General features: G+C 44.2%; 1 protein-coding gene across 1 annotated transcript in view; it reads left to right on the plus strand.

The window, feature by feature from the left end:
• NT5DC1 (5'-nucleotidase domain containing 1) overlaps positions 1-27,817 on the plus strand; it is a 327,326-nt gene that overhangs the window by 177,859 nt on the left and 121,650 nt on the right. The gene's annotated exons all lie outside the window — the stretch shown is intronic.

Raw genomic sequence — 27,817 nt, forward strand, 5'->3', positions numbered from 1 at the left:
ATATAGCCAAATGGAATTACTATGAGGTGAGTGCAATATTAGTTGAAAAACCATACTCAAAGAGTAGTTATCAAAGGTTTGCTGTCAATTTGCAGATGACCCGAAGCTGAGAGGGGTTGCAATAACTTTGAAGGGCATGATTAAAATTCAAAACGACCTTGACAAATTGGAGATCTGGTCTTCAGTCAACAACATGAAATTCAGTAAAGACAAGTGCAAAGTACTGCATGTAGGAAGAAAAAGATCAAATGCACAACTACAAAATTGGGAATGGCTAGACAGTAGTACTGCTGAAGAGGATCTGGGGGTTAGAGTGGCTCAGAGTAAATGAGTCTTCAGTGTGATATGCAGTGTAGTTGTAGCCGTGTCGTCCTACAATATTTGAGAGACAAGGTAATATCTTTTGTTGGACCAACTTCTCTTGGTGAGCGAGACAAGCTTTCAAGCTACACAGAGCTCTTCTTCAGCTCTGGGAAGGGTCCTTCCAGCATCACAGCAAAATGCAAGGAGGAACAGGTAGTTTAGCATAAGTAGTTAGCACATATTGTAAGGGGTCTAAAATGACATATTGTAAGGGTCCATTCAAGGTAGTGTGGCTTGTTAGCGCTTCTGCAGTCATAGGATAAAAAGAGGAGGTTAGTGGGTTACAGATTGTTGTAATAAGCCATAAATCCAGTGTCTCCCTTTAGTCTGTGATTTTCAGTGTCTTACAGAGTAATCAATTTAAGCTCCCAGGCTCATTTTAGACACATCTCAGAAAAAATAATGTAGGTCATATTTAGAAGATGGAGGACTGGATGCTTCCTGGAAAAAAAAAAGTGCACTATTGCATTACTATTGTATAGCAAGGATAAGTTTACAGATTTAGTCACCATACCAAGACTCATAATACAGAGAAAATCTGTACAGATTGGCCTTGATGGCTCTTTTTTTTTTTAACACCTCATATAATAATCCTTGAACAACTGCCAAATTCCACATGAAAAGATTCCTTGGAAGAGAAACAAATTATTTACTTCATAAGGGAGAAAAATACCATGCTTTGTGAGAGGAAAATACTGCTTTGACGTGGACAAAATTTCAGATAACAATTAATGGGGAAAGTTTGGGGTTATGATTTTACTTTATTGTGTAAGTATTACTACGCCAATGACCAACAATGACTGGGTTATTTGGCAAAGATACTGATAAACAGTCAAATCACTATTTAATTATATTTAATTCATTTCAAAACTGGGGCCATAGCCATTTATAATAAGGCAAGAGTAAAGGGTTATATATGATACATTCCTGGAAGATTCAAGATTGGCAACAACTGCAAAAAGCTTCCTTTTGACAGAGTTTCCATGAATCTGCAAGTGTTGGTTTTCTTTAAAAAGCTTCAAAGTTCTCTTGTGTGTTCTTCCAAAAATGTTAGGCTTTTATTCATTAAAATAAATTATTTTTCACCAATAGCACATCCTGCTTTTAACACTGTAGGCAACAAGTCTGTTACTTAAAGCAAGCTATAATTACAGTCTCTTGTCATTTTTCTTGGAGTGAAAGTAACCTATGAGGAAGAGAGCTGTATTGTAGTGATCTGAGTACACAATTAGGAATCATGAGGAAAGCCTGGGGTCTACTTCTGGCTATGACGCTACCTGCCTTAATGCCCTTGGTCAAGTCACTGAATCTCTCTCTCAGTTTCCCCATCTCTAAAATTGAGAATTAGCGAATGTTTGTAAAGTGCTTAAGAAAAGGGGTCAGATTCTGGGCTGTGATATGGCCAGAAGCACACAAATGCCATGAAGTTGGTCAAAATGGCAGGTGAGAATTTCCTGAGCATAAGAGAATCCCCAGTTGGTGTAGAACTGACGTAGTTGATTCTTCGGTGACCCCCGCACCCCACTGGCATAAACATTACAGGAGACTGCATTATTAAGTCAGTCCTAATACTGCTGTACCTTGCATCTGGGATGAATTGGCTCCTTGCAAACCAAGAGTTGGGGAAAATACAAAAGTGGTTTACTGCACCTTCCTCCACACCCCATTCTCTATCCCCCAACCATTGATTCCAATGGGACTACATATGTGCTTAAACTTATGTAGAGTTTAAATGCTTTGCTAGATAGGAGCCACAGAGCTCAACACTTTGGAAGGTTCAGCCCTAAGCTGGTAAATACTATAAACACATTTACTCTAAAGATATAATCCTTTGTATTTTCTATGGAAAAAAATTACCATTCTGTCCACTGGTTCCAGGTGTTTCCATGGGACTGACAAATTACTACTCCATGTTCCAAGTAGATTTATTTCTGAAACACTACTAGTTAGGGGTTTTTTTTATCTGTAAAATTCTTCTGGGGAGGGGAAAGTCACACAATGTTCTTGATCCTGCAAAACCAGGTAAATAGCATGACCTAATATATTTAGGAAAGATCATGCAAACCACCCAAAAATATATAGATAAGGAATTGGAAAAATGCATTGTTTGATAGGAAATTATTTTGGGAAATGGGGAAGAATTTCCCTATCTTGAATCTTACCCTTTCAAATAAATCACAGTTAGGAGCACATTCATGCCAACTAAAAACTAACTTCAACCCTTGCCAGAAATTAGCTTTCACCTTTTTTAATTTATCCAGTTCACATCTGGTAACATTGTTTTGAGATGTCCAATGATTGTTCCGACACAGAAAAGCCTTTAATGTTCTTTGATGATTGATTTCCTATTGCTCTTCCATTTAATTTACTAAATCTCAAAACCATAGGTATTAATCTTAAAGATTTATCATATACTTTAGCAATAGAGTTTGTCCTCACTTCCCATCCTGATTACTTGAACTTCCTCCTCTCTGGTCTCCCTGATACCAATTTTGCTCTCCAACTGACCTTAAAAATACTCTGTCTTCCTTGCCCATTGCCCTGACCATGTCACATTCTCCCTCTCCTTTGAATCCGTCCAATGGCTCCCGCACCATGTCAGATTCAAGCTTCTTGTCCTTTTACTGAAAGTTCTACATAATTCTACCCCTCCCTGCCTCTTTCTGACTCCATCTTAGGTACTTATGTGGTCCCTATTACCATGGTATTTGAGCATTTCAGAATCTTTAATGTATTTATCCTCACAGATCCCCTGTGAAGTAGAGTATCAGGAGGTAGCGTGTTAGTCGGTATCCACAAAAACAACAAGGAGTCCAGTGGTACCGGACTCCTTGTTGATCCTGTGAAGTAGGGAAATGTTATCATCCCCATGGAACAGATAGGCTCCCTCATGCCTCACATACCTAAGTGACTTCCCCAAGGTCACACAGGAACTCTGTGGCAGAGCAGGGAATCGAATCCAAGTCTACCACATGCCAGGCAAACCATAACCAGACCATACACACAGCTTCACAACAAAGTTTTTAAGCATTGCATGATCAAAATGTGGCCACTTATCACAATGACTATACCTTTCCCCCACCCTTTATCTATTTAGTCTCCTTTAGTCCATGTCTACATTGCTGAATCTTAGAAAAAATATCTGTTGGGTGGGAGCCCACCTAGAAACAAAACTGTACTGGCTTCTTGTGTTTTTTACCCACCGTGTTAGTTAGGTCTGTTGAGAAGCAACAGTGGTATCCCAATGGGTTTGTTCCATTAATTTAAGGTTAATTGTGCCTTTAGACACGGCCCTGAGGAAGAGAAACATTCTCCAGTCACACCTCTTTCTCTCCCCTCTATCTTGTAGTCACTCAAAAGGAAAGCTGCTATCCAGTGAATCACTAGCATCATTCCTGTGACATCAGAGTTCATATTCCTCTGTGGTCACATAAGGAAACATAGGATGATTGAGGGTGTGTGTGACTGAAGTTGTATGTTTGTCAAGGCAATGATTCCCAAGACAAAAACTGACTTTTCCCCCTAATAATAATAATATAATACAGTAATTTATTTTATATTTTTATTGCAATAATATCCAAAGGCCCCAGTCAGAACGAGGGCCCATTGTGTTAGCTACAGACCCATAGAAAAACATGTTCTCTGCTCCGGAGAGCTTATGGAGAAATTTTCAGGGGAACAAAAGGGAGACAGATGTCTAACTGCCATCTGTGCCTTTGAAAATCTCCCCCTACAAAAATGAATAGATAAGGCAGACAGATAGTAAAGCCAGTCAACTTATAAGTTAAATGTTGTCTGCCTACTATGGAACAACACTGTCTTCCTTGATGCATAGTTTCATAGACTAAGTTTAAGGCCAAAGGGAACTATTAAATAATCTTATCTGACCTCCTGTCTGTCACAGGCTACTAAATTTTACTCAGATACCCCAAAGACTTTAGTTGCACTAATGCATTTTAGTCCTCAACAGACTAAACTGTTTTATGCTACAGGTAGAAACAGGACAGACTGAGGTGACACCCATAGCAGAGATCTGGCCAATCAGGGAATTGATTAAGTGAGATATGCTCAGATGATCCTAGAAGGTGTTCCACACACTATGCTGCAGAGGTAGGTGAAACCCCCCCAAGGTCCCTCCCAATCTGACCTGGGAGAAAATTCCTTCCTGACTCCATATTGGTGATCAATTTGACTCTGACCATGTAAACAAGACTCACCAGCCAGGCAACTAAGAGAGGATTTTCTGTACCATCACAGAGCACTGGTCTACCCCTCCAGTGTCCCATCACCAGTTGTGGCTAGTCCCCTGACATTTCAGAGGAAGGTAAAGGGGAAAAAAACAGTATAAATCTGACAAGCTATGGATCGGGGACGGGAGGAGGGATTCCTTCCTGGCCCCCGCAGGTGACCAGCTGAAGCCCAGACACATGAGATTTGATCATAATTACTGTCTTCATACAGAGCTGTAAGGGTTAGGAGCACACTGAGGGTAATGTAGGCAATCCTGTGGTCTCCATGGCCCATGAAGGAAGGGGACGAACAGGGGGATTCAGACTCTCAGATTCCAAGGCCAAAAGGGCCAAGACCACCACAAGGATCCAGTCATATTCCTCAGTCCCACCCACGTGCTTTATAATTACTTTCAGAAGATGGATTAAATCCATATTTTTAGAAAGCTATCTAATCTTGTTTTAAAGTCTCCAAGTGATGGCAAGTCCATCACCTTCCCTGTTAAGATGTTCAGATATGTAATTACCCTCACTGCTAGGAAATTGCATCTTGTTTAAATTTGTCTAACTTCAACTTCTTGTTAAGCCTTTGTCAGCAGGGTTGAAAAGCCCCCAACTATGAGATATCTTTTCCAGGTGTAGTTTTTATATGCAAGTAACCAAGTTACCCTTCTCTTCAGTAAGTAAAGCTCCTAAAGCCTCATATCATAAGGCTTCTGTTACAGCCTCTGGATCATTTTTGTGTCTCTCCTTTGAACTCTTTTCATTATTTCCACAATTTTCTTGAAGCGTGGGACACCAGAACTGGATGCTATATTCTAGATGCGGTCTTACCAATGCTGTGTATATAGGCAAGATTGTGAGTGTGCATTTGGTTCTTGTGTGTGTGATATTTTGCTACGTGTATGTGCTGTTATACTGTTAGTGATAGCTTTTTAATGTTTCCTAATAGAAAATGTATTTTACTAAATATTATGTGCCACTACGATTCCAATTTTGAACTAAAATTGTGGCTTTTCCTGTTTTTTGCTATTATAAACAGTCTTGACGATGAATGAGCCACTTAAAATGTATTTTTGTACAATGTATAGGAACACAGGACTGGAAGGGACCTCCTGGGCCACCAATTTCAGTCTCCTGCTATCACAGTCAATCCCATCTCATAATCCTGTTCATAAATGTATCAAACTTCATCTTAGCACTAGTCAGAGGTTTTCCCCCCACTACTCTTCTTGGAAGGCCATTTGAGAACCTCACTCCACTGATAGATAGAAATTTTCTTCAAATTTCTAGCCTAAATCTATTCATGGCCAGTTTATACCCATCTGTTCTTGTGCCAACATTGTCCTTTAGCATAAATAACTCTTCGCTCTCCCTGGAGTTTTAGCTATTGATGTATTTATAGAAAGCAATCACATCTCCCCTTAGCCTTTTTGGTTAGGCTAATCAAGCCAAACTCTTTTATCTCCACTTGCATTTTAGGCTCTCTGTACTATTTAATGAGATTTCCTGTGTGCACTGTGGCAAGAAAATTCACCAATAAGTGGTTAACTGACAAGCATTAATGTCTTCATGAGGTGGAGGGCAGTAACCTCTCTCAGTAGTCCCAGATGTTAGTTTTCCGTTGTGCAAGTATCAACAATGATCTGTGCAAGTATCAACAATGATCGGGTTTCCTAGTTTGTTTGAAAGAACTGGGAACAAGCATACTTCACAACCTATAAATATCTAACCAAAGGTTTAGGGAATTAGCCAAACTTTCCGGTTGTTACTCTTTTAGAATTTTCTCTCTTCCTTTTTTTTTTTTTTAAGTGGACGAGGAAGAGTTCTTTAAAAATCAGTTCCAAGTCTTCATTTACGAACAGTTAAAACAGCAAAGTTGTCTACCTTTGATACCTCAGCTGCTTTGATCCCACAAATTTTCCAGATAGAAGGAAAGAAGCATTTCCCACATTCCCTCAGTAGCCTTGTTTTTAGACTCTGAGCATTCTTCAATGATACTCCAGCATTCTGTTTGCCTAACTTGCTAGAATCAGCAGCAGTAGTACTTTAAGTGCACTATTATGTGTTCGGGTGTGATCTTCCTCCTTCTGCTGAGAGATATTTTACTTAAACCACTTTGAAATGCTGTTTCCTTTCTCTTCAGTAAACTCTCTGCTGCCACTTTTTGAGTTAATGGCTGTGCTGGTTGCCCACTGTGCTTAGGTGAATACCAAAAAATCACTGTTTAGATACTACAGTGATAGGTGCTCTATCCCAAGGTGAACAGGGGAGAGATTTTCACTCAGCTTTTGGCTCCTCAATAAACTCCCATAAGTTACACTGCATGCTCTTTCTGACAGAGCAGTTGAAAGATGATTGGGGTTGAGGATGGGGGTGGGATGGCCTATGGGTGAGGGAACATGTCTGCACATTTCTGTGTATTGAGTATGCACCACCTTCCCTTTGCCCCCGTGTGCACTGATGATTCATGTTCCTTGCAAAAATAAACTGCAAGGGAACAAGAGTTGTTTGCAGATTCTTCTTTTGAAGCTTTTCCTTCATACCTGTCATTGTTAATCTTTCAAACAAAGGCCCATCTACACTTGGGGCTAGGGCTCTGATTCCCAGCTCACACTAGCTCTCATCAAGGGAGCACGCTAGAAATAGTGGCTTAGCTGCCGCAATATGGGCAGCAGTACAGGCTAGCCACCCCAGGCACGTACCCAGGGGGCAGACAAGTATGTACTCGGAATGGCGAGTCCTTGCCCCTGCTCGCTGCTGCCTGTGTTACCATGGCTACACTACTACTTTTAACATGGGAGGTCAATGAGAGCCAGGGCGAGTATGTCTGCTGAACCTGGGAATCACACCCCTAGCTCCAAGTGTAGACATATCCACATATGTGGTGTTTGTAGTTCCCACCCTCCTCCTTCTCCTCTTTCAACTTTCAAAAAGTTACAGACTGGCAATTAAAAGAATAAGAAAAGTCTCTCATTTTGCCATTCTGCAACTTTGCCAAAGTTGGGGGAGTTTGGAAAAGTTAGAGTCGCAAAAGGAAAATGACTGTGGGGGGTGGAAGAGGAGGGACCACACCAAACCTGTGTGTCCACCAGGCTGAAGAAGGAATTTCTTAAATGATTCATTTCGCAGTAAAAATTGCACAATAGGCCTTCCTCATTTTTCAGGACATCACTTTTTCCGATAACTAAAAGCATTTTGGAAACGTATTTTTCACTAACCAAGCTATTCCTGAGACGTTAGCAAATTCATGCATTGAAGTAACATTTGAATTAAGGAACTTTCAAGAAAAGGGATAAAATATACATTTGCATTCCTGTAATACAGGAGTTGGGGAAGATTCTAGGGAAATGACTTGCTGACTTTGATAGAGGAAATGCTTATTTTCTTATGAACAGATAAAACTCAGTCTTGTATTTATATTTCCTAGTGTCTTGTGCATCTGATCCTTGTTAACAAGGCAGATTTGCATAGGAAACCTGAGTTCCTTCTTCGAGTGCTTGCTCATGTCCATTCCATATTAGGTGTGTGTGTGCTCTCCACATGCACCGGTGCTGGAAGTTTTTCCCTCAGCAATGTCTGTCGGGGACCGACTATGGCACCCCCTTGAGCGGCACGCACATGCTGCGGTATAAGGGGCGCCACTGACTCCCTCCACCCTCAGTTCCTTCTTGCCACCACTGATGGTGCTGGTACGTCTGCTACTTCAGCTAGGATTGTCTCGTTCTCTTTTCGTACGAACTCTGTAGAACTTGTAGTATAGTTGTAGATAGTTGTTGTAATAGTTAGTTACCCTTAGTAGTAGTTCTTGAAGTTTTCATAGTCCTGAGTGGGACTCAGCTGGGGGACAGGGCATGATCTTTTAAATCCTGCAATCACTGCAAATGGCCTATGCCTGTCAGCGATCCATATACCAGCTGCCTAAAGTGCTTAGGCGAGGGGCACAGAAGCAACAAGTGTCGTATCTGCAAGTCATTCAAACCTAGGATGAAGAAGGAGCACAATATCCATCTAAAAGTGCTCCTAATGGAGTTGGCGCTCAGTCCAGCACCGGAGCAGTGGTCCGACTTGGCACTGAGCACTGTGGCCTCCATGTGCAGTGCTCTGCCAGTGCCGTCCACGAGCCGGCACTGGCCTCCCTCCATGGCTCTGGTCAAGAAGTCGAAAAAGAGGGGAAGATCTCCTACCTCCCACAAGGCAAAGGAGAGGGTCAGGGGGGAGCCAAGACCTGTGCCAGGGAGCTCAACACCCTCTCAGGAAGTCGAGCAGTGCGGCCCATCCCATACTTTGCTGGCAACTCCTAATAGTGGTGCAGGTCCCGGCCAGCTTCAGGTGCCATTGAGGCCCAAAGCCCTTCAAGCAGCTCAGGAGTTCCTGACACTCCCGGTGCTATCCACACCGACTCCTGCGGTATCCCAGTCTCGGGGGAAAAACCCATGTTGAGACCTATGCCTGTGTCCCCACCTCAACGGCACCGTTCCCCATCAAGAGGGACATCCTGCCATCACTCACCCGCCCGAAGCCATCACGCCTCAGGACAAGAGAAGCAGGCTCAGCAGAGCCCACTTCAGTCCCCACACCAGGGGCACCGATCGAGAGACTCAAGGCGTACCTCGCTAGTAGATTGGCACAGACCCTCTGAGGCACGTGCCACCCGGCAAGAACTCCGGGCCTGGCCCCGACCATCTCCAAGGGCCCGGTTCTGATCATGGGACCAATGGGGGATCAGAGACTGCCGATCGCCTGGCCAACATCACCTGTCTACAAGAAGGAGGTAGCCCTACTCAGGAAGATCCTTCCAGCAACCAGCCCATAGTAGCTCCCAGTCCCGTTCAATATCCCAGTACCAGTGGAGTAGCATGATGTGTGGATTGCACATCTGCCAAACGCTGTCAGTCCCCAGGACCCTGACCAAGACACCCCTCTCACTCGATCAAGTCGGCTTTAGGACGCAGCAACCGGCACCAGTCAGACAAGAGCCACCACTCCGCCCGATACTAGTCGCCCACTACTGCCCACTCTGCTTATAGTTCCGTCATGGAGCAAGGTTCCCTGACTGCAGGACAAGCCCCGGTATCTGCCGTGCTGCCTACATCATGTAACCAGTTCCCATGGCCCCAAGTGCAGTAGCCGGTGCCATGGTACCTGTGGAACCCTTGGGGGTTTACTCAACCTTCTCAGGCTGCCCGGTCAGTGTGGGGAGCCTCAGAGAGGCCAGCAGCCTCGGTATCCCATCCTCCTCCCGTGCTTGAGGCTTCAGGGGGTAAGACCCCACAGGGCCAGTAGGACCCAGGGGAGCAAGCTGCTGGACCACCAATGGATGTGGAGGTTCCTGTGGCACCAGCATCGTCCTCATCGATGCCAAATGAGGCTATCATGGGGACCCTCACCAAGTTCCTCAGGATGATGCCAAAGCGCACCAGGAACTTTGAAGAGGGTCACTTCCAACTTGGGGCTTCAGGCAGAGGAATTGGAAGAGCCCTCAGACTCTCTGTTTGATGTCCTCTGTTCCTCGGCTCCTTCCAGAGTGTCTCTACCCCTTCATGAACGGGTTTCCAAAATCACTAATGCCCTGTGGCAGACCCCCTCTTCCCAGTCCCCTGTCTCTAAGAGGGCCGAATACAAGTACTTTTTGCCAACCAAAGGGCATGAGTACTCATACTCTCACCCAGCCTCCAATTCCCTTGGGTCGATGCAGTTAACTACAAGGAGAGACAAGGAAAACCCAGGGCCACTCCCAAAAATAAAGACTTGAGGAGGCTGGATCTCTTTGGACCTAAGGTTTATTCGTCTTCCAGCCTTCAGCTGAGAGTGGCCAACCACCAAGCCCTCGTTTGCTGATATGACGTCAATATGTGGCAAGCCAGGGCCAAGTTCGAAGGGTCGTTCCCCAAGGTTTCCAAGAAGGAGTTCCGAGCTGTCCTCAATGAGGGCACGATCGCAGCCAGGGTGGCCCTCCAGGCAGCGTCAGATGCCACTGATGCTTCTCCCCGCACCACGGCTTCCGCTGTCTCCATGCAGCAAGCCTCCTGGCTGCTCCTCTCTGGGTTGTCCATCGAGGCCCAGCCGTCAGTGCAGGACTTGCCCTTCGACGGCCAAGCCCTACTTGTGGCGCAAACAGGCAGCAAGTTGCATGGCCTCAAGGACTCCCACAACACTCTGAAAACCCTGGGTCTCTACATCCCAGCCCTGGTGTGTAAGTGGTTCAAACCACAGCAGCCTCAGGGCCAGGGGAGCCAGCCTCGGCAGGACCAGACCCATAAATGAGCCAAGGGCTACAAGCGCTGCCCGAGCCACCTGTCTCCATACTCTGCCCAGTCGTGCTCAACCCGTTCCAAGCAAGGGGCCAAACGGTTGTTCTGAGGGTGTGCCCAAGGGTGACCTACTAGCCTATTCCCCAGATCCATCTTTCCTAATGTTCTCCAACCACCTTTCCCTTTTCTTCTCTCCTTGGACTGCTATAACTTCAGACCACTAAGTCCTCAGCACAGTGGAACAGGGTTATACCCTCCAGTTCCTTTATACCCTTCCCTTCCCACCTGCCTTCCCCATCCCTCTTCAGGGACTCTTCTCACAAGAGTAGCCTCATGCAGGAGGTAAAGGGGTTACTACAGCTGGGTGCAGTGGAAGACGTTCCTCTCAAGTACAGGAACAAGGAGTTCTATTCCCGGTACTTTTTTATTCCAAAGGCCAAGGGCGGTCTACCGCCCATCCTGGACCTGCAAGACCTCAGCAAGTACCTAAAGAAGCTAAAGTTCTGCATGGTCTCCCTGGCTTCTGTCATCCCCACCCTGGATCCAGGAGACTGGTATGCCACCCTCGACTTGAAGGACATATACTTCCATATAGCGATCTTTCAAGTACACAGACGTTTCCCCCGATTTACGGTGGGGCCCTACTACTACCAGTTTGTGGTCCTCCCATTCGGTCTGGCGACAGCACCAAGAGTGTTTACCAAGTGCATGTCGGTGGTAGCTGCTTACCTCAGGCGCCGGGGTATCCAGATCTACCCTTACCTTGGTGACTGTCTGGTCAAGGGCAGCTCCAGATCTCAAGTCCAAAGGGATGTTGTGGTGCTTCGAGCCACATAACGCTCCCTGGGCCTCCTGGTAAATGACAAAAAGTCGGTGTTAGTGCCAGAGTAGAGGGTAGAGTATTCCAGACATTGACAGACCTCATCGCAGAACTCTCCGCGTTCCCCCTGACTACAGCCAGGGTTTGTCTGCATGTGCTGGGTCACATGGCAGCATGCATGTGCGTTGTCCACCATGCCAGGCTCCAGATGCGTCCCATGCAGCAATGGATGGGGATGGTCTGTTTCCAGTCCTGGGACCCCCTGAAAAAGATTGTTACCATTCCCCAGGTGATACTTATCTCGCTGTGATGGTGGACCAACTGCAGATCAGTCCTGGAGGGAGTTCGGTTCGACAACCCCCTCACTCCATCGTGTTGGTGCCTGACGTCTTGGACCTCGGGTTGGGGGCGTATCTCGGCGACCTCCAGACATGAGGATGTGGTCCCTGGGGGAGGCGAAGTTGCACATAAACGTCAAAGAGCTCAGAGCGGTCCGGCTGGTGTGCGGAGTCTTCCTACTCCACCTGTCAGTCAAGGTGGTGTGAGTCCTGATGGACAACACAGCCTCAATGTTCTACATCAACAGGCAAGGGGAAGTGCACTCATCAGTTCTCTGTCAAGAGGCACTCCGTCTATGGGACTTCTGAATCAGCCACGAAATCCACCTGGAAGCTTGTCACCTTCCCAACGTCAAGAATATGCTGGCGGACTAGCTCAGCAGGGACTTCTCCTCTCACGAGTGGTCACTCCACCCAGAGGTAGCCTGCATGATCTTCCAGAGGTGGGGAACTCCCCAAGTGGACCTGTTCACCACCAGACAGAACAGGAAGTGCCATCGGTTCTGTTCTTGGCAAGGTCTGAGCAGGGGATCCCTCTGCAACACCTTCTTTCTGTCATAGTTGGGGGGCCTGATGTATGTGTTCCCGCCGATCCTGCTCATCAGCAAGGTGGTGACAAAGATCAAGAGAGACAAGGCGCAGGTTATCATGGGGGAGAGGTAGATACGCAGGAGGGTAGTGATAGGGTCCAGAGTGACAGACAAATTGGAGGATTGGGCCAAAAGAAATCTGATGAGGTTCAACAAGGACAAGTGCAGAGTCCTGCACTTAGGAAGGAAGAATCCCATTCTCCGCTACAGGCTGGGGACTGACTGGCTAAGCAGCAGTTCTGCAAAAAAGGACCTGGAGATTACAGTGGATGAGAAGCTGGATATGAGTCAGCAGTGTGCCCTCGTTGCCAACGCTGGTTCGGCATGCTCATGAGCTGGGCAGCAGCCCTTCCCTGGCCCCTGCCCACCATCCAGACCACAGTCAGCTATTTCATCCCAACCTTGCCTCCCAGCACCTCTCAGCCTGGATGCTGCATGGCTAAACCCTGAGGAATGGACCTGTTTGGATGTGATCCAACAGGTCCTCCTGGAGAGTAGGAAGCCCTCAACCAGACTGACTTACCTGGCCAAGTGGACAAGGTTTTCCTGCTGGGCTTCCGAGCATGGCATCTCTCCCTCGCATTCTTCCGTTCAATCTATCCTGGATTACCTGCTTCACCTGAGGAACCAAGGTCTGGCACACTCCTCCATTAGAGTACACCTCACGGCCATCTCCACTTTCCATCCTCTGATCCTGGGCCAAATGGTATTTTCTCATGACATGACAATCAGATTCTTGACAGGCCTTGAGAGACTCTTCCCACAGGTGCAGACCCCTCTCCCACAGTTGGATCTTAACTTGGTCCTCTCCAGGCTCACGGGCCCGCCCTTCGAGCCGCTGGGCTCCTGCTCCCTTTCCCACCTGTCATGGAAAGTCGCTTTCCTGGTGGCAGTGACGTCAGTGAGATGAGTTTCTGAGATTAAAGCCTTGACCTCGGAGCACCGTACACAGTCTTTTACAAGGACTTCCTGCTGAAGGTGGTATCTATCTTCCATATGAGCCAGGACATCTTCCTTCCGGAACTGTCCCAAACCACACAAGACCTGCGAAGAGAGGAGTTTCCATGCGCTGCACATCCAAAGGGCGTTGGCCTTCTGCCTAGAGCGTACCAAGCCCTTCCGGAAATCAACTCAACTTTTCATCACCACAGCAGAAAGGATGAAGGGCCTCCCAGTGTCCTTGCAGAGGATTTCCAACTGGACAACCTCTTGCATACGCACCTGTTATGAGCTGGTGGTGGTCTCATCGCTGCCAATACTCAGAGCCCACTCAGCTAGAACTCAGGTGTCCTTGCTACCTTCCTGGCACACGTCCCCATCCAGGACATTTGCAAGGCCGCAACATGGTCCTCTGTTCACATATTCACTGCACATTATGCCATTATGCACCAAACCAGGGATGATGCGGGGTTCGGCAGAGCTGTGTTGCAATCTGCACGTCTGTGTACTCCTACCCACCTCCGTTGGTACTGCTTGGGAGTCACCTAATATGGAATGGACATGAACAAGCACTCAAAGAAGAAAAGACAGTTACCTTTTCCATAATTGGTGTTCTTTGAGATGTGCTGCTCATGTCCATTCCATGACCTGCCCTCCTTCCCCACTGTCGGAGTTTCCGGCAAGAAGTAACCGAGGATCGGGGGAGCTGGCAGCACCCTTTATACCACAGCATGTGTGTGCCACTCCAGGGGGTGCCAGAGCTGGTCTCCTACAGATACTGCTGAGGGAAAAACTTTCAGCACCGGTGCATGTGGCGAGCACACACACGTAACATGGAATGGACATGAGCAACACATCTTGAAGAACACCAGGTATGGAAAAGGTAACTGTCTTTTCTTCTAATCCCAGAGCAGTTTGTAGCCACACCATGATTTCAACAACTTCCACCCACCATCAACCTCAGCCTGGACCAATCTGCACGGGAGGTCCACTTCCTAGACACCACGGTGCAAATAAGTGATGGTCACATTAACACCACCCTGTACCGAAAACCCACCAACCACTATGCCTACCTTCATGCCTCCAGCTTCCATCCCGGACACAGCATACGATCCATTGTCTACAGCCAAGGTACAACCGCATTTGCTGAGGTACAACCTCATTTGCTCCAACCCCTCAGACAGAGACCAACACCTACAAGATCTTCACCAAGCGTTCTCAAAACTACGATACCTGCATGAGGAAATAAGGAAATAGATCAACAGAGCCAGACATGTACCCAAAAGCCTCCTGCTGCGAGACAAGCCCAAGAAAAAAACCAACAGAACTCCACTGGCCATCACTTTCAGTCCTCAGCTAAAACCTCTCCAACACATCATCAGTGATCTACAACCCATCCTGGACAACGATGCCTCACTTTCACAGGCCTGGGGAGGCAGGACAGTCCTCACCCACAGACAACCCGCCAACCTGAAGCATATTCTCACCAGCAACGACACACCGCACCATAGTAACTCTAACTCAGGAACCGATCCATGCAACAAACCTCAATGCCAACTCTGCCCACGTATCTACACCAGTGACACCATCACAGGACCTAACCAGATCAGCCACACCATCACTGGTTCATTCACCTGCACGTCCACCAATGTAATCTACGCCATCATGTGCCAGCAATGCCCCTCTGCTATGTACATCGGCCAAACTGGACAGTCCCTACATAAAAGGATAAATGGACACAAATCAGATATTAGGAATGGCAATATACAAAAATCTGTAGGAGAACATTTCAATCTCCCTGGACACACGATAGCAGATTTAAAGGTAGCCATCCTGCAGCAAAAAAACTTCAGGACCAGACTTCAAAGAGAAACTGCTGAGTTTCAGTTCATTTGCAAGTTTGATACCATCAGCTCGGGATTAAACAAAGACTGTGAATGGCTAGCCAGCTACAAAAGCAGTTTCTCCTCAACTGCTAGAAGAGGGCCTCATCCTCCCTGATTGAACTAACCTCGTTATCCCTAGCCTGATTCTTGATTGCATATTTATACCTGCCTCTGGAAATTTCCACTACATGCATCTGAAGAAGTGGGTATTCACTCACGGAAGCTTATGCTCCAATACGTTTGTTAGTCTATAAGGTGCCACAGGACTCTTTGCCGCTTTTACATATCCAGACTAACACGGCTACCCTTCTGATACTTGACACTTTGTGGTGTTGTACCATCAGATCTCCCAACTGAGCAAAGTTACATTAGATCATTACCTTAGAGACCTCCAAAAAACATATAGGAGCTGCAAGAAATGCTGCTGTTAATTTCAGTAGATAGCATTCTTCTTTCTATATCAGTACTGAACCACCATCCTACCCTAATGAAAGGGGGCATTTGGCTCTTGGAGATGCCATCTTCTACACGAGAAATAAAACTAACAACTGATGACTTGTGGTCAAAGATTCTGTGGCACTTTATCAAAGAGTACATTGTCTATAATAGGCATCCTAGCTAAAATTCAGTCCAAGTAATATAAATACATTCTGCTAACCTATATGAACAGCCCTGTTTCTTCCCATCTCAACTGGATACATTTTTCTTTATTTCCTGTCCTGTTGTGTAGTGTTGCTTTGTGTTATTAAATGGTTGTCATTTTTTACATGATGGTAGCTGCATTTCAATAGTGCATCAGAGTGTGAAAAATCTTTTGTGAAATTTGGGGTGACAGGTGTTATATCAGTGTATGTTGCTGTTATGTATGTTTTCTTACTGATGAGCATTCATGGGTGCCTTGTTTAGCTTTTAGGAGAGTGCTAAAGGTGCATGACAGCAAATCTAAAATTAAAAATGTGCACAAGTGACTAGTGATTTTGGTTGCAATCAATTTTTGGGTTAGTGAAGTCCTACAGTTTCGGTAAGGGGCATGAAGAGGGACCCGAGTGGGGTCCTCTTAGTGTTATGAATGTTACCCATACACTTTTCCAATCCATGGGGTTGGCTGAATGATGCAACCTGTGGGTCTTTCTTCCTCCAAATGGGATTTTTAGCCCCATCTTCATTCCTGGGGTTGAGATGATTTGTCCTTGTCAGCCAGGTATACATTGAATGGCTCATGGTCCTCAATCTCAGTGGCTTCACTCAGTTGGAAAGAAAAAACATTCATACCCTACTGGGAGGCATTGTTTTCCTCGATACCTCCAAGTGTTCTGGCTGCCATCTGTAGCAGCTAAAGAGATGGAGTTATGTGGCCTCAACCCAGGATTGGGGAGAGGGTTGGCTACATGGCCACATCTTGGGTTAGGGATGCCCCGAGGGATTCTTAGAAGTGCCATAGCTTCAGAGCTGAGCTTTGTTGTGGAGCTGTTTTAGGCTCTGTAGAGACTAGATTTGACATCATGTTTATATTATCCACTAGTAATTGCAAAATATCTTTGTAAAATATAAATAAATGCTTCTTTATAGGGGGATTGTGTAGAACCTCAATCCAAAAATCAGTTTATCAGGAACCAATTCCCAAACAACTAAAAATAAAGTCACAATTTGCTCAGATGGCAGTTGAGCTGAAAATTAGAGTGCAAAGATTATAAATCCGATTGAGAGAGCAGCTAGCGTGAAGAAATCTCTCATCTGAAAACACTTTTTCTCCATTGTGTGATACCTTTTAACTGCTTTCACTTTGAATGTTAACATTATGTGCTATTATTAACTCTGTAAAACGTTTTTGGGATACAGCTCTGAATTAAAGCATACTAACTACAGCTATGTTAATACTCATGACCTCACTAAGAATTCCTTTGGGCAAGAGGCTTCAAATGTTTATCAGGTGGGAGATCTGTGACTTGGATGAAAGCTAAAGTATAGCAGGTACATTCTGAAGCACATGATGGAGTCAGGGACCCAGACAGCCCCTCCACAGGAGGATGTTCACCTGCTCATTCAAAAAGGGGTGACTTCTCCACTTCCACTCAGACCCATCAGAAGCCCCTTCATTGCAGCCCTATGAAAAAGGTTCCATGGCATTTGGTGCAGGGCATTCTGAGACTCTATTATGCACTAGATCTCAGATTTCTGAGCAGTATTCATTTCATCTCTCTGTCCTCCACCGCTGCTGCTGGACCCAGCCAATGACAACATAGCTTTGGAGAAAAGATGCTGCTTGTTGAGGAGAGGCCAGGAAAAGTGGTTTCTATATGTAAGGATAATGTCTGCCTAGTTGCTCCTCTGGGCTACGAAGTCTCACCCTCTGCAGACTAATAAGAGGTCTACACCCCTCCCTCATGAGATGTTTTTTAGGAAGTTCTACAAAAGAAACCTCACAAAAATTGCCTGCCTTTCAGGTTCCCTCCCATGGCTTTATCAATGGGAAGGAGTAGTTGACCCCAAAGTTTTTGCTTATGCTGTATATGTGCCATTCACCACTTTAAAAATGTATGCTGTGTTCCTGTGATTTCTTCCTCCCCTGCTCTCCTCCCCACTTTTAAGGGAACTGAAAATTAGATCTAGATTCTGCCTGGAGAGAAGGAACACTGGGAAATTCAGTCTGCAGCATAGCAAATTATTATTACTGTTATAGAATCATAGACATTTAGGGCTGGAGGGGACCTTGGAAGGTCATCTCATCCAGCTTCCTGCACCGAGGCAGGAACAAGTAAACCTAGACCGTTCCTGACTGGTGTTTGTCTAACCTGTTGTTTAAAACCTCTGTGGTAGGGATTCCACAGTCTCCTTTGGAAACCTATTCCAGAGTTTAACTACCCTTCTATTTAGAAAGATTTTCCTAATATCTAATCTAAATCCCTCTTGTTGCAGATTAAGCTCATTATTTCTTGTCCTCCCTTCAGTGGACATGGAGAACAACCTATCACTGTCCTTTTCATAACAGCAGTTGACATATTTGAAGACTGTTATCTGGTCCCCTTTCAGTCTTCTTTTTACAAGACTAAAACATGTCCAGTTTTTTTAACCTTTCCACACAGGTCATGTTTTCTAAACCTTTTATCGTTTTTGTAGTTCTCCTCTGGCCTCTTCTTAAAATGTGGCATCCAGAACTGGACACAGTACTATAGCTGAGGCCTCACCAGTTCCACATAGAGCAGGACATTTACCTCCCATGACTTACATAGGACATCCCAGTTAATACACCCCAGAATTATAGCCTTTTTCACAACTGCATCACATTGTTGGCTCATATTCAATCTGTGATCCTTTATAACCCACAGATCCTTTTCAGCAGTACTACCCGCTAGCCAGTTATTCCCCATTTTGTAGTTGTGCATTTGATTTTTCCTTCCTAAGTTTAGTACTTTGCACTTGTCTTTATTGAATTTGATCTTGTTGATTTCAGAACAGTTTTCCAATTTGTCAAGCTCCTTTTGAATTGTAATCCTCTCCTCCAAAGGGCTTGCAACCCCTCTTAGCTTGGTGTCATCCGCAAAATTTATGAGCATACTATGAACTCCATTGTCCAGGTCATTAATTAAATTATTGAATAGTCCCAGATCCAAGACAGACCCCTCTAGGACCCACTAAGTATGTCTTCCCAGTTTGATAGAGAACTTTTGAATACTCTTTAAGTGCATTTTTTAACCAGTTGTGCTCCTCCCCCCTTATAGTAATTCCATGTAGACCATGTTTTCCTTCTTCATTTACGAAAATATCATATGGGACTGTATCAAAAACCTTACTAAACCTTACTAAAATCTTACTAAAAGATATAGCACGTGTACATCTTCCCCCCCGTCCACTAGGCCAATAACTCTGTCAAGGTTGGAAATTAGGTTGCTTTGACAAATCCGTGTTGGCTATTACTCATTGCCCTATTATGTAAGCACCCGAGGTGCTTACAAATTGATTGTTTAATAATTTGTTCCAGTATCTTTCCAGGTATTGAAGTTAGGTTGACTGGTTTATAATTCCCCAGAGGCTCTTTGTTCCCCTCTTTAAATATAGGTAGTAATTTTGCCTTTTTCCAGTCCTCTGGGATCTCACCCATCCTCCCTGAGTTCTCAAAGATTATTGCCAGTGGTTCCGAGGTTGCTTCAGCTAGTTCCTTAAATATCTGAGGGTGAAATTCATTAGGTCCTGCCCACTTAACTACATCTAGCTTATCTAAATATTCTTTAACTTCTTCTTTTCCAGTTCTGTCTTGTGTTCCTTTCCCCTTATTATTATGAACCATACTTTTTATTATTTGTTTTACAACAGCACCCAGAGTCCTCAGTCGGGGCCTCATTGTGCTAAGCACTTTACAAACATGTAGGAAGAGAGTGTTCCTACACTGAATAGCTCAGAATCATTGAGGGGGAGGGAGGAAAGATAGCTGTAGCAGTGATAGGAACATTGTGTTACAGAACTAACTGCAGGCACAATTAGATCATTTAGAGTTATCTACTGATTTTAACTGTAATATACAAACAAACAAAATAAATATCAGTAATCCCTAGTGGTCATCTACCTAGCCATTTTTATGTGACTTTTCCCATAAACTGCACAGCAGCAGAGCATTTCCAGGAGAGATTTGAAGGAGGAAAGAGTTGCTTTACAGTCTAATTTGAGACTCCAATGTAGCTCTGTGCAGGCCCAAGAGTTTGCCTCTCACTTGTCCTGTAGGCCTGAAGCATTAAGAACCAAAATGGGACATGTGTGTACTCTGCACTCTTAAAAATCAAGCCACTGATTTATGAGCCTAAATATGGCAAACTGTAGGTGCTTAAGACCCCATTTTTTTTTGAAAATTTTGATGGAAGGCATTTGGGTGAGTTAGGTAAACCCACATTAGCTAAATCAGATTTGAATAGCAATGAAGACAGGGCAACTTGGCTTTTAACTCACACTGGCTGCTCAAGTCCAACTTCAGGATCCCCTGTAGGCTTAAACTTGAGCTGCTAACCTGAGTTAAAAGCAGAGTTGTCCTGTCTTCACCACTATTTTAAACCAGATTAGCTGACACGGATTAGCTAATCTGAGTTAAGAACACACCTTTTATTTTCAGTGTAGACATACCTCCAGAGTCTTTACTCATGACCAATAAACAGCTGACCAGCATGCTACCTACACCTAAAAAGGAAGGTGTAATACTTTCCTAGAGAGCATAAGATAGTATTTTACAAAAGTAAAACAACAATAGCAGTCACTTAAGTCAGACAAAGAAAAAGTTTTACTGATTCCTTTCCATCCGTTCTCAGCTGGAGAAATAATGCCAGATGTTCCTCATGCAATGTCATAAACCTGCAACTCAAATTTCAAGGCAAACTAGAGAAGGCATAGAAGTCTCTTGTGAGAAAGATGTTAAAAATAAACTAAGAATACTGATTTTGTGAGTGAATTTGATTATTTGAAATACCCACGTACCTGCTTACAGTGAATTTAGTTTCAGAGTAACAGCCGTGTTAGTCTGTATTCGCAAAAAGAAAAGGAGGACTTGTGGCACCTTAGAGACTAACCAATTTATTAGAGCATAAGCTTTCGTGAGCTACAGCTCACTTCCTCAGATGCATATCGTGGAAACTGCAGCAGGCTTTATATATACACAGAGAATATGAAACAATACCTATTCCCACCCCACTGTCCTGCTGGTAATAGCTTATCTAAAGTGATTTCCAGCACAAATCCAGGTTTTCTCACCCTCCACCCCCCCACACAAATTCACTCTCCTGCTGGTGATAGCCCATCCAAAGTGACAACTCTTTACACAATGTGCATGACAATCAAGCTGGGCTATTTCCTGCATAAATCCAGGTTCTCACATCCCCCCCACCCCCATACACACACAAACTCACTCTCCTGCTGGTAATAGCTCATCCAAACTGACCACTCTTCAAGTTAAAATCCAAGTTAAACCAGAACATCTGGGGGGGGGGTAGGAAAAAACAAGAGGAAACAGGCTACCTTGCATAATGACTTAGCCACTCCAAGTCTCTATTTAAGCCTAAATTAATAGTATCCAATTTGCAAATGAATTCCAATTCAGCAGTTTCTCGCTGGAGTCTGGATTTGTAGTTTTTTTGTTTTAAGATAGCGACCTTCATGTCTGTGATTGCGTGACCAGAGAGATTGAAGTGTTCTCCGACTGGTTTATGAATGTTATAATTCTTGACATCTGATTTGTGTCCATTTATTCTTTTACGTAGAGACTGTCCAGTTTGACCAATGTACATGGCAGAGGGGCATTGCTGGCACATGATGGCATATATCACATTGGTGGATGTGCAGGTGAACGAGCCTCTGATAGTGTGGCTGATGTTATTAGGCCCTGTGATGGTGTCCCCTGAATAGATATGTGGGCACAGTTGGCAACGGGCTTTGTTGCAAGGATAAGTTCCTGGGTTAGTGGTTCTGTTGTGTGGTATGTGGTTGTTGGTGAGTATTTGCTTCAGGTTGCGGGGCTGTCTGTAGGCAAGGACTGGCCTGTCTCCCAAGATTTGTGAGAGTGTTGGGTCATCCTTTAGGATAGGTTGTAGATCCTTAATAATGCGTTGGAGGGGTTTTAGTTGGGGGCTGAAGGTGACGGCTAGTGGCGTTCTGTTATTTTCTTTGTTAGGCCTGTCCTGTAGTAGGTAACTTCTGGGAACTCTTCTGGCTCTATCAATCTGTTTCTTTACTTCTGCAGGTGGGTATTGTAGTTGTAAGAAAGCTTGACAGAGATCTTGTAGGTGTTTGTCTCTGTCTGAGGGGTTGGAGCAAATGCGGTTGTATCGCAGAGCTTGGCTGTAGACGATGGATCGTGTGGTGTGGTCAGGGTGAAAGCTGGAGGCATGCAGGTAGGAATAGCGGTCAGTAGGTTTCCGGTATAGGGTGGTGTTTATGTGACCATTAAATGGTCACATAAACACCACCCTATACCGGAAACCTACTGACCGCTATTCCTACCTGCATGCCTCCAGCTTTCACCCTGACCACACCACACGATCCATCGTCTACAGCCAAGCTCTGCGATACAACCGCATTTGCTCCAACCCCTCAGACAGAGACAAACACCTACAAGATCTCTGTCAAGCTTTCTTACAACTACAATACCCACCTGCAGAAGTAAAGAAACAGATTGATAGAGCCAGAAGAGTTCCCAGAAGTTACCTACTACAGGACAGGCCTAACAAAGAAAATAACAGAACGCCACTAGCCGTCACCTTCAGCCCCCAACTAAAACCCCTCCAACGCATTATTAAGGATCTACAACCTATCCTAAAGGATGACCCAACACTCTCACAAATCTTGGGAGACAGGCCAGTCCTTGCCTACAGACAGCCCCGCAACCTGAAGCAAATACTCACCAACAACCACATACCACACAACAGAACCACTAACCCAGGAACTTATCCTTGCAACAAAGCCCGTTGCCAACTGTGCCCACATATCTATTCAGGGGACACCATCACAGGGCCTAATAACATCAGCCACACTATCAGAGGCTCGTTCACCTGCACATCCACCAATGTGATATATGCCATCATGTGCCAGCAATGCCCCTCTGCCATGTACATTGGTCAAACTGGACAGTCTCTACGTAAAAGAATAAATGGACACAAATCAGATGTCAAGAATTATAACATTCATAAACCAGTCGGAGAACACTTCAATCTCTCTGGTCACGCAATCACAGACATGAAGGTCGCTATCTTAAAACAAAAAAACTACAAATCCAGACTCCAGCGAGAAACTGCTGAATTGGAATTCATTTGCAAATTGGATACTATTAATTTAGGCTTAAATAGAGACTTGGAGTGGCTAAGTCATTATGCAAGGTAGCCTGTTTCCTCTTGTTTTTTCCTACCCCCCCCCCCCCAGATGTTCTGGTTTAACTTGGATTTTAACTTGAAGAGTGGTCAGTTTGGATGAGCTATTACCAGCAGGAGAGTGAGTTTGTGTGTGTATGGGGGTGGGGGGGATGTGAGAACCTGGATTTATGCAGGAAATAGCCCAGCTTGATTGTCATGCACATTGTGTAAAGAGTTGTCACTTTGGATGGGCTATCACCAGCAGGAGAGTGAATTTGTGTGGGGGGGTGGAGGGTGAGAAAACCTGGATTTGTGCTGGAAATCACTTTAGATAAGCTATTACCAGCAGGACAGTGGGGTGGGAATAGGTATTGTTTCATATTCTCTGTGTATATATAAAGCCTGCTGCAGTTTCCACGATATGCATCTGAGGAAGTGAGCTGTAGCTCACGAAAGCTTATGCTCTAATAAATTGGTTAGTCTCTAAGGTGCCACAAGTCTTCCTTTTCTTTTAGTGAATTTAGTAAAATTCTATTTCAAGTGAATCAAAATGAACTTCCACAGTTGTTACAATGCACTGCAATCTGCATTGCTATTGCAATTAAAGTTTTTCTGTAGAAAAAAAGTGACTTTCCTATAGGAAATTTCCACTGAAATGATATTCCTCTAATGATCTTTGTGGGGATGTGGTAGTTACAATTTACAAACATTGTTTCTTCTTCTCTAGTTATTTTGCTAGACTGGATACCTTTACACTACTTGTCATGGCACGTATTGTAATATGGAGCTAGGAATTTAGGTAGCAATGATATATTAGAGACTTCAAACAGAAGTGAATTGTTCCATCTAAATCACCTGAGAAATTCTTTCTGAGTTATCTGGACTATTTGAAAGTGTCAGAGCTTCACCCCTCCAGGTTGTAAGAATGCTTTAGCAGCATTAGCATCCCCTTCTTTAGATGTCTTGCTTCCTGCTGAGGTAATATTTATAGCATTTCTAACCTTTGGGTGAACTCCCAGGTGTTAGTAGCCCCTAAATAAGGAGTTTTCCTCTCTTCTCATCTTGGGATGAGTTAGCTGCTGCATATTCACAACAAGATAGAAAGGAGACAGTTACAATAACAAAAAGCTAGAATACTTCATTTTTTAAGCCTCCAGAAAATGGGCAACGTTCTCGAGCACCATCAAGTTGAAGCAAATATCTAAAGGAGCACAGTCCCACTGTAAGAGGCATTTGTGTAATTAATCTGTTTAAGCATTTCAGATTCAGATCTCTGATTCCTGAAACAGCATCAGAGAGACATTTTCATGATACTTCAGATTTCGGCAGTCCCTTCCAAATTCAAGGATTTCACAGTGACACATAACTGTGAATGAATTAAGCATCACAATACTCCTTTAAAGTGGATAAGTGCTGTTATCCCCATTTTACAGATGGGGAAACTGAGACTTGGAATTAAGTTCCTTTCCAGAGGTGTCAGAATGGGTCAGTGGCAGAGTGAGGAAAAGAACCCTGGTCTCTTACCTTCCAGGCTTGTCTTTTAACCAACATAAACTCTTCAGGGCAAGGACTGTCCATCACTGTGCTTGTATAGTGCTGAACACAGTGGAGCCCTGATCTTGGTAGGAGCCTCTAGGTGCTCTGTAATACATATAATTAATAATGATAATACTTGCTCCAAACAGTAATAATTATTGGTGTGACACTGCTGTATTTGATAAGCGTAGTTACGTCTCTGGTTTTTTTCATCCAGTGTTTTAATGATTCAGCTGACAGAGAGACACTAGACTGATCCACCTCTTATTGTTTCTGAATAGGAACATAAGTTACTTCGAGCCTTCTGGAGTTTCTAAGAATTCTCCACAATGATAATGATAACGGAAAACATTGGCATCATTGCTGTTAACCACTCTGCTGTCCACCTCATTTTCCAGGTCATTATACACTGAGCCTCACCAATCTTAATACCAGTCACTTGGCCACTTTTCTGTTAAGCTTTCCATTTTGAAAAATGGCTACCTATTTCCTCTTTGCTTCCTGTCACTGAGATACAATTATGTAGTTCGCTTTAGTTTTACATGGGAAGGTGTGGGAGAGCCTACTTCATCAACTGCTGTAGGTACTTGATTGAACTAGCCAGAACATTAACATGCACATGGATTATTTTGAAACGTTCCTGGAGAAAGAGAAGAATATTTGCAGAAATGTGTCCATGACTTAAAGCAATTCATGGAAAGCAAATATGTCTTAGAGTAATGGTGGGCAACCCGCGGGATGCACATGGCCAGTCAGGGTAATCCGCTGCAAGACAGTTTGTTTACATCGAACATCCGCAGGCACGGCCACCATGAACCGCGGCCACTGGGAGCTGCGGGCAGCCATGCTGGCAGACGGTCAATGTAAACAAACTGTCTCGCGGCCCACCAGCAGATTACCCCGATGGGCAGCCTCTGGGCTGCAGGTTGCCCACCACTGTCTTACAGAGAACATAATCAATTGCTTTTTGGATATTTACAGTATATAGAAGAAGGAGAACCATATTATCTCGTTAAAAATGAGATTGTTCATTGATTTTGCCATTTCAAAAAATGTGCATTTAACAAAATATTAATCTGTTTGATGGGTCTGTATTTGCAGACTGTTTTATGAGTAGTTTTCATAGATATGCATTTTGTTGTTGTCAATCTGAGAAACACTTTTGGGGAAAAATCTAAAATCCCTGGCTACCCATTCAGCCATCCCTGCAAATATGTCTAAAAATATGCAGGAAAAAAAAACAAATTTCCATAAGCATGACAACAAGATAGTGTGTCTAATTTTAAAAGTGTTTAAACTCTTCCAGGAAACTGTGGGGGCAGGTCAGGGGGAAAGGTGGATGTATGAGTTTTAAAACAGCAAAAACAAATGAGGAAATTAAGACAAATTGTTTCAACAACATTAAGGTTGAGCCACAAACCAACAATCAGAAGCCAGGAAATGCAAAGTGAAGGATAACATTCCACCTTTAATACATATTGTTATATGTCTTTGGTTTTGTAGGAGGGATGAGAGGGAAACTGTTTCTGCATGAGTTAGAGAAAGAATAATGTTCTTAATTTTGGATTTCCTTGCTCATCCCAGTTTCTAGAACATCCCTACTATACAATTGTTTTGTCTGGGAATAATCCTGGTTTTAGTCAGATTTCTGGACCCACAACGTATGAAAAAGATTTGCAGCCCCTCATGTTTCTCTTTTCCCCATTACTACCTTGTTTTGTTCTCCCCTCAGTGTACATATTATCCTGTTGTATGCACCTTTACTGTTCTTTTAAACAGCTTTCCTTCCTAATGCTCTACTCTGTCCCCAAAGTTTCACTTCACTCTGTCTCTGTGGGAATTGCTGCACCCTGTAACTCCATAATGTTTGCTCTCTCTGTTGTAGCCTTCTCTCTCTCTCTCTCTCCCTCTCTAAAGTATTTTGTAATTCTCGAACAATACTGTAGCAATAGACTGTATGGAATTACTGATGTTCTAGATAAACCAGATCAAAACACTATATTGGCCTCTTTTCTTCTCTCTCTTTATTGTATAAAAATATTGTATTGGGGCTGAGAAACAAAATAACCTCTTTGCTTAATCACTTCAGTACCCAATGCACATGCATTGTTTTAGACAAGTTCACCTTGTGATGAGATTCCCATTTACAGTTTTGCAAAGGTCAGCAAGTTGGCTCCAACAAGAAGCAAAAAGATACAGTTGGTAATGAAATGCTACCTGACAGAGATTTACATAGGTTTAGCTGTACAGACACCAGAGCAGGTGTCCAGAGTGGCTGGAGGCTGGCCTTAGAGTCAGATCAGCTAGGGGATGGTGACTTTTATACTCTACTAAGACTCCTGGTTGGCGTCTTACTGTGAATGCAGGGTGCATAGATGGCTGCCTGGATAGGAAGCACATATCACCTATAGTATTAGCATCAATTTGTTTCTACACACTCTCTCCCTTGAACAGGATGATAGTGGAACATCAGGCATTAGTGCAGATTTTAGATATGAGATTGATGATGCTCCCCTGTATGCACAATAGTTTATAACTTTATTTGAGCTCAGGAAAGATTTTTTTTCCTACACAGCATATTGACCGTGGTATATAGAGTCAGTGTTTAAGGCTGGCAGTAAAAGTTCTGTCTCCATAGGTAGGTGTTGCTGTTATCTTTCCCTGGAATGCTGTAGCAACTGCCATAGGGTAGCTGATGACCTCCTCAATATTGTTTGTGTGGTTTTCTACCTCCTTCACTGCAACTTTTTTTGAAGCGTCTTGTGGTATGTTTAGATGGGCCTAATCTCTATCCCAAAATTTGGGTACCATTTTGGAAGCTGGTGGAGCTAAGGCATGACAGAGAAAGGAGGAGAATAATTGTTGTGGGAACGGACTTCTGTCAGATATGGTTTTATCTCTCGGAGAGAGAATTTGGCTACATATTTGCAACCCCTCGTTTGATGGGAAAAGAGGTTGGGGACTGTTCTGTAGGCTTCAGGGCATTTGTGGATAATAGAGCATAACATCAGGCATTACAGATTATGGATAACATTAAGTCTG

Source organism: Lepidochelys olivacea (assembly GCF_965140295.1).
Source record: "Lepidochelys olivacea isolate rLepOli2 genome assembly, chromosome: 3".
Taxonomy (NCBI): Eukaryota; Metazoa; Chordata; order Testudines; family Cheloniidae; genus Lepidochelys; species Lepidochelys olivacea.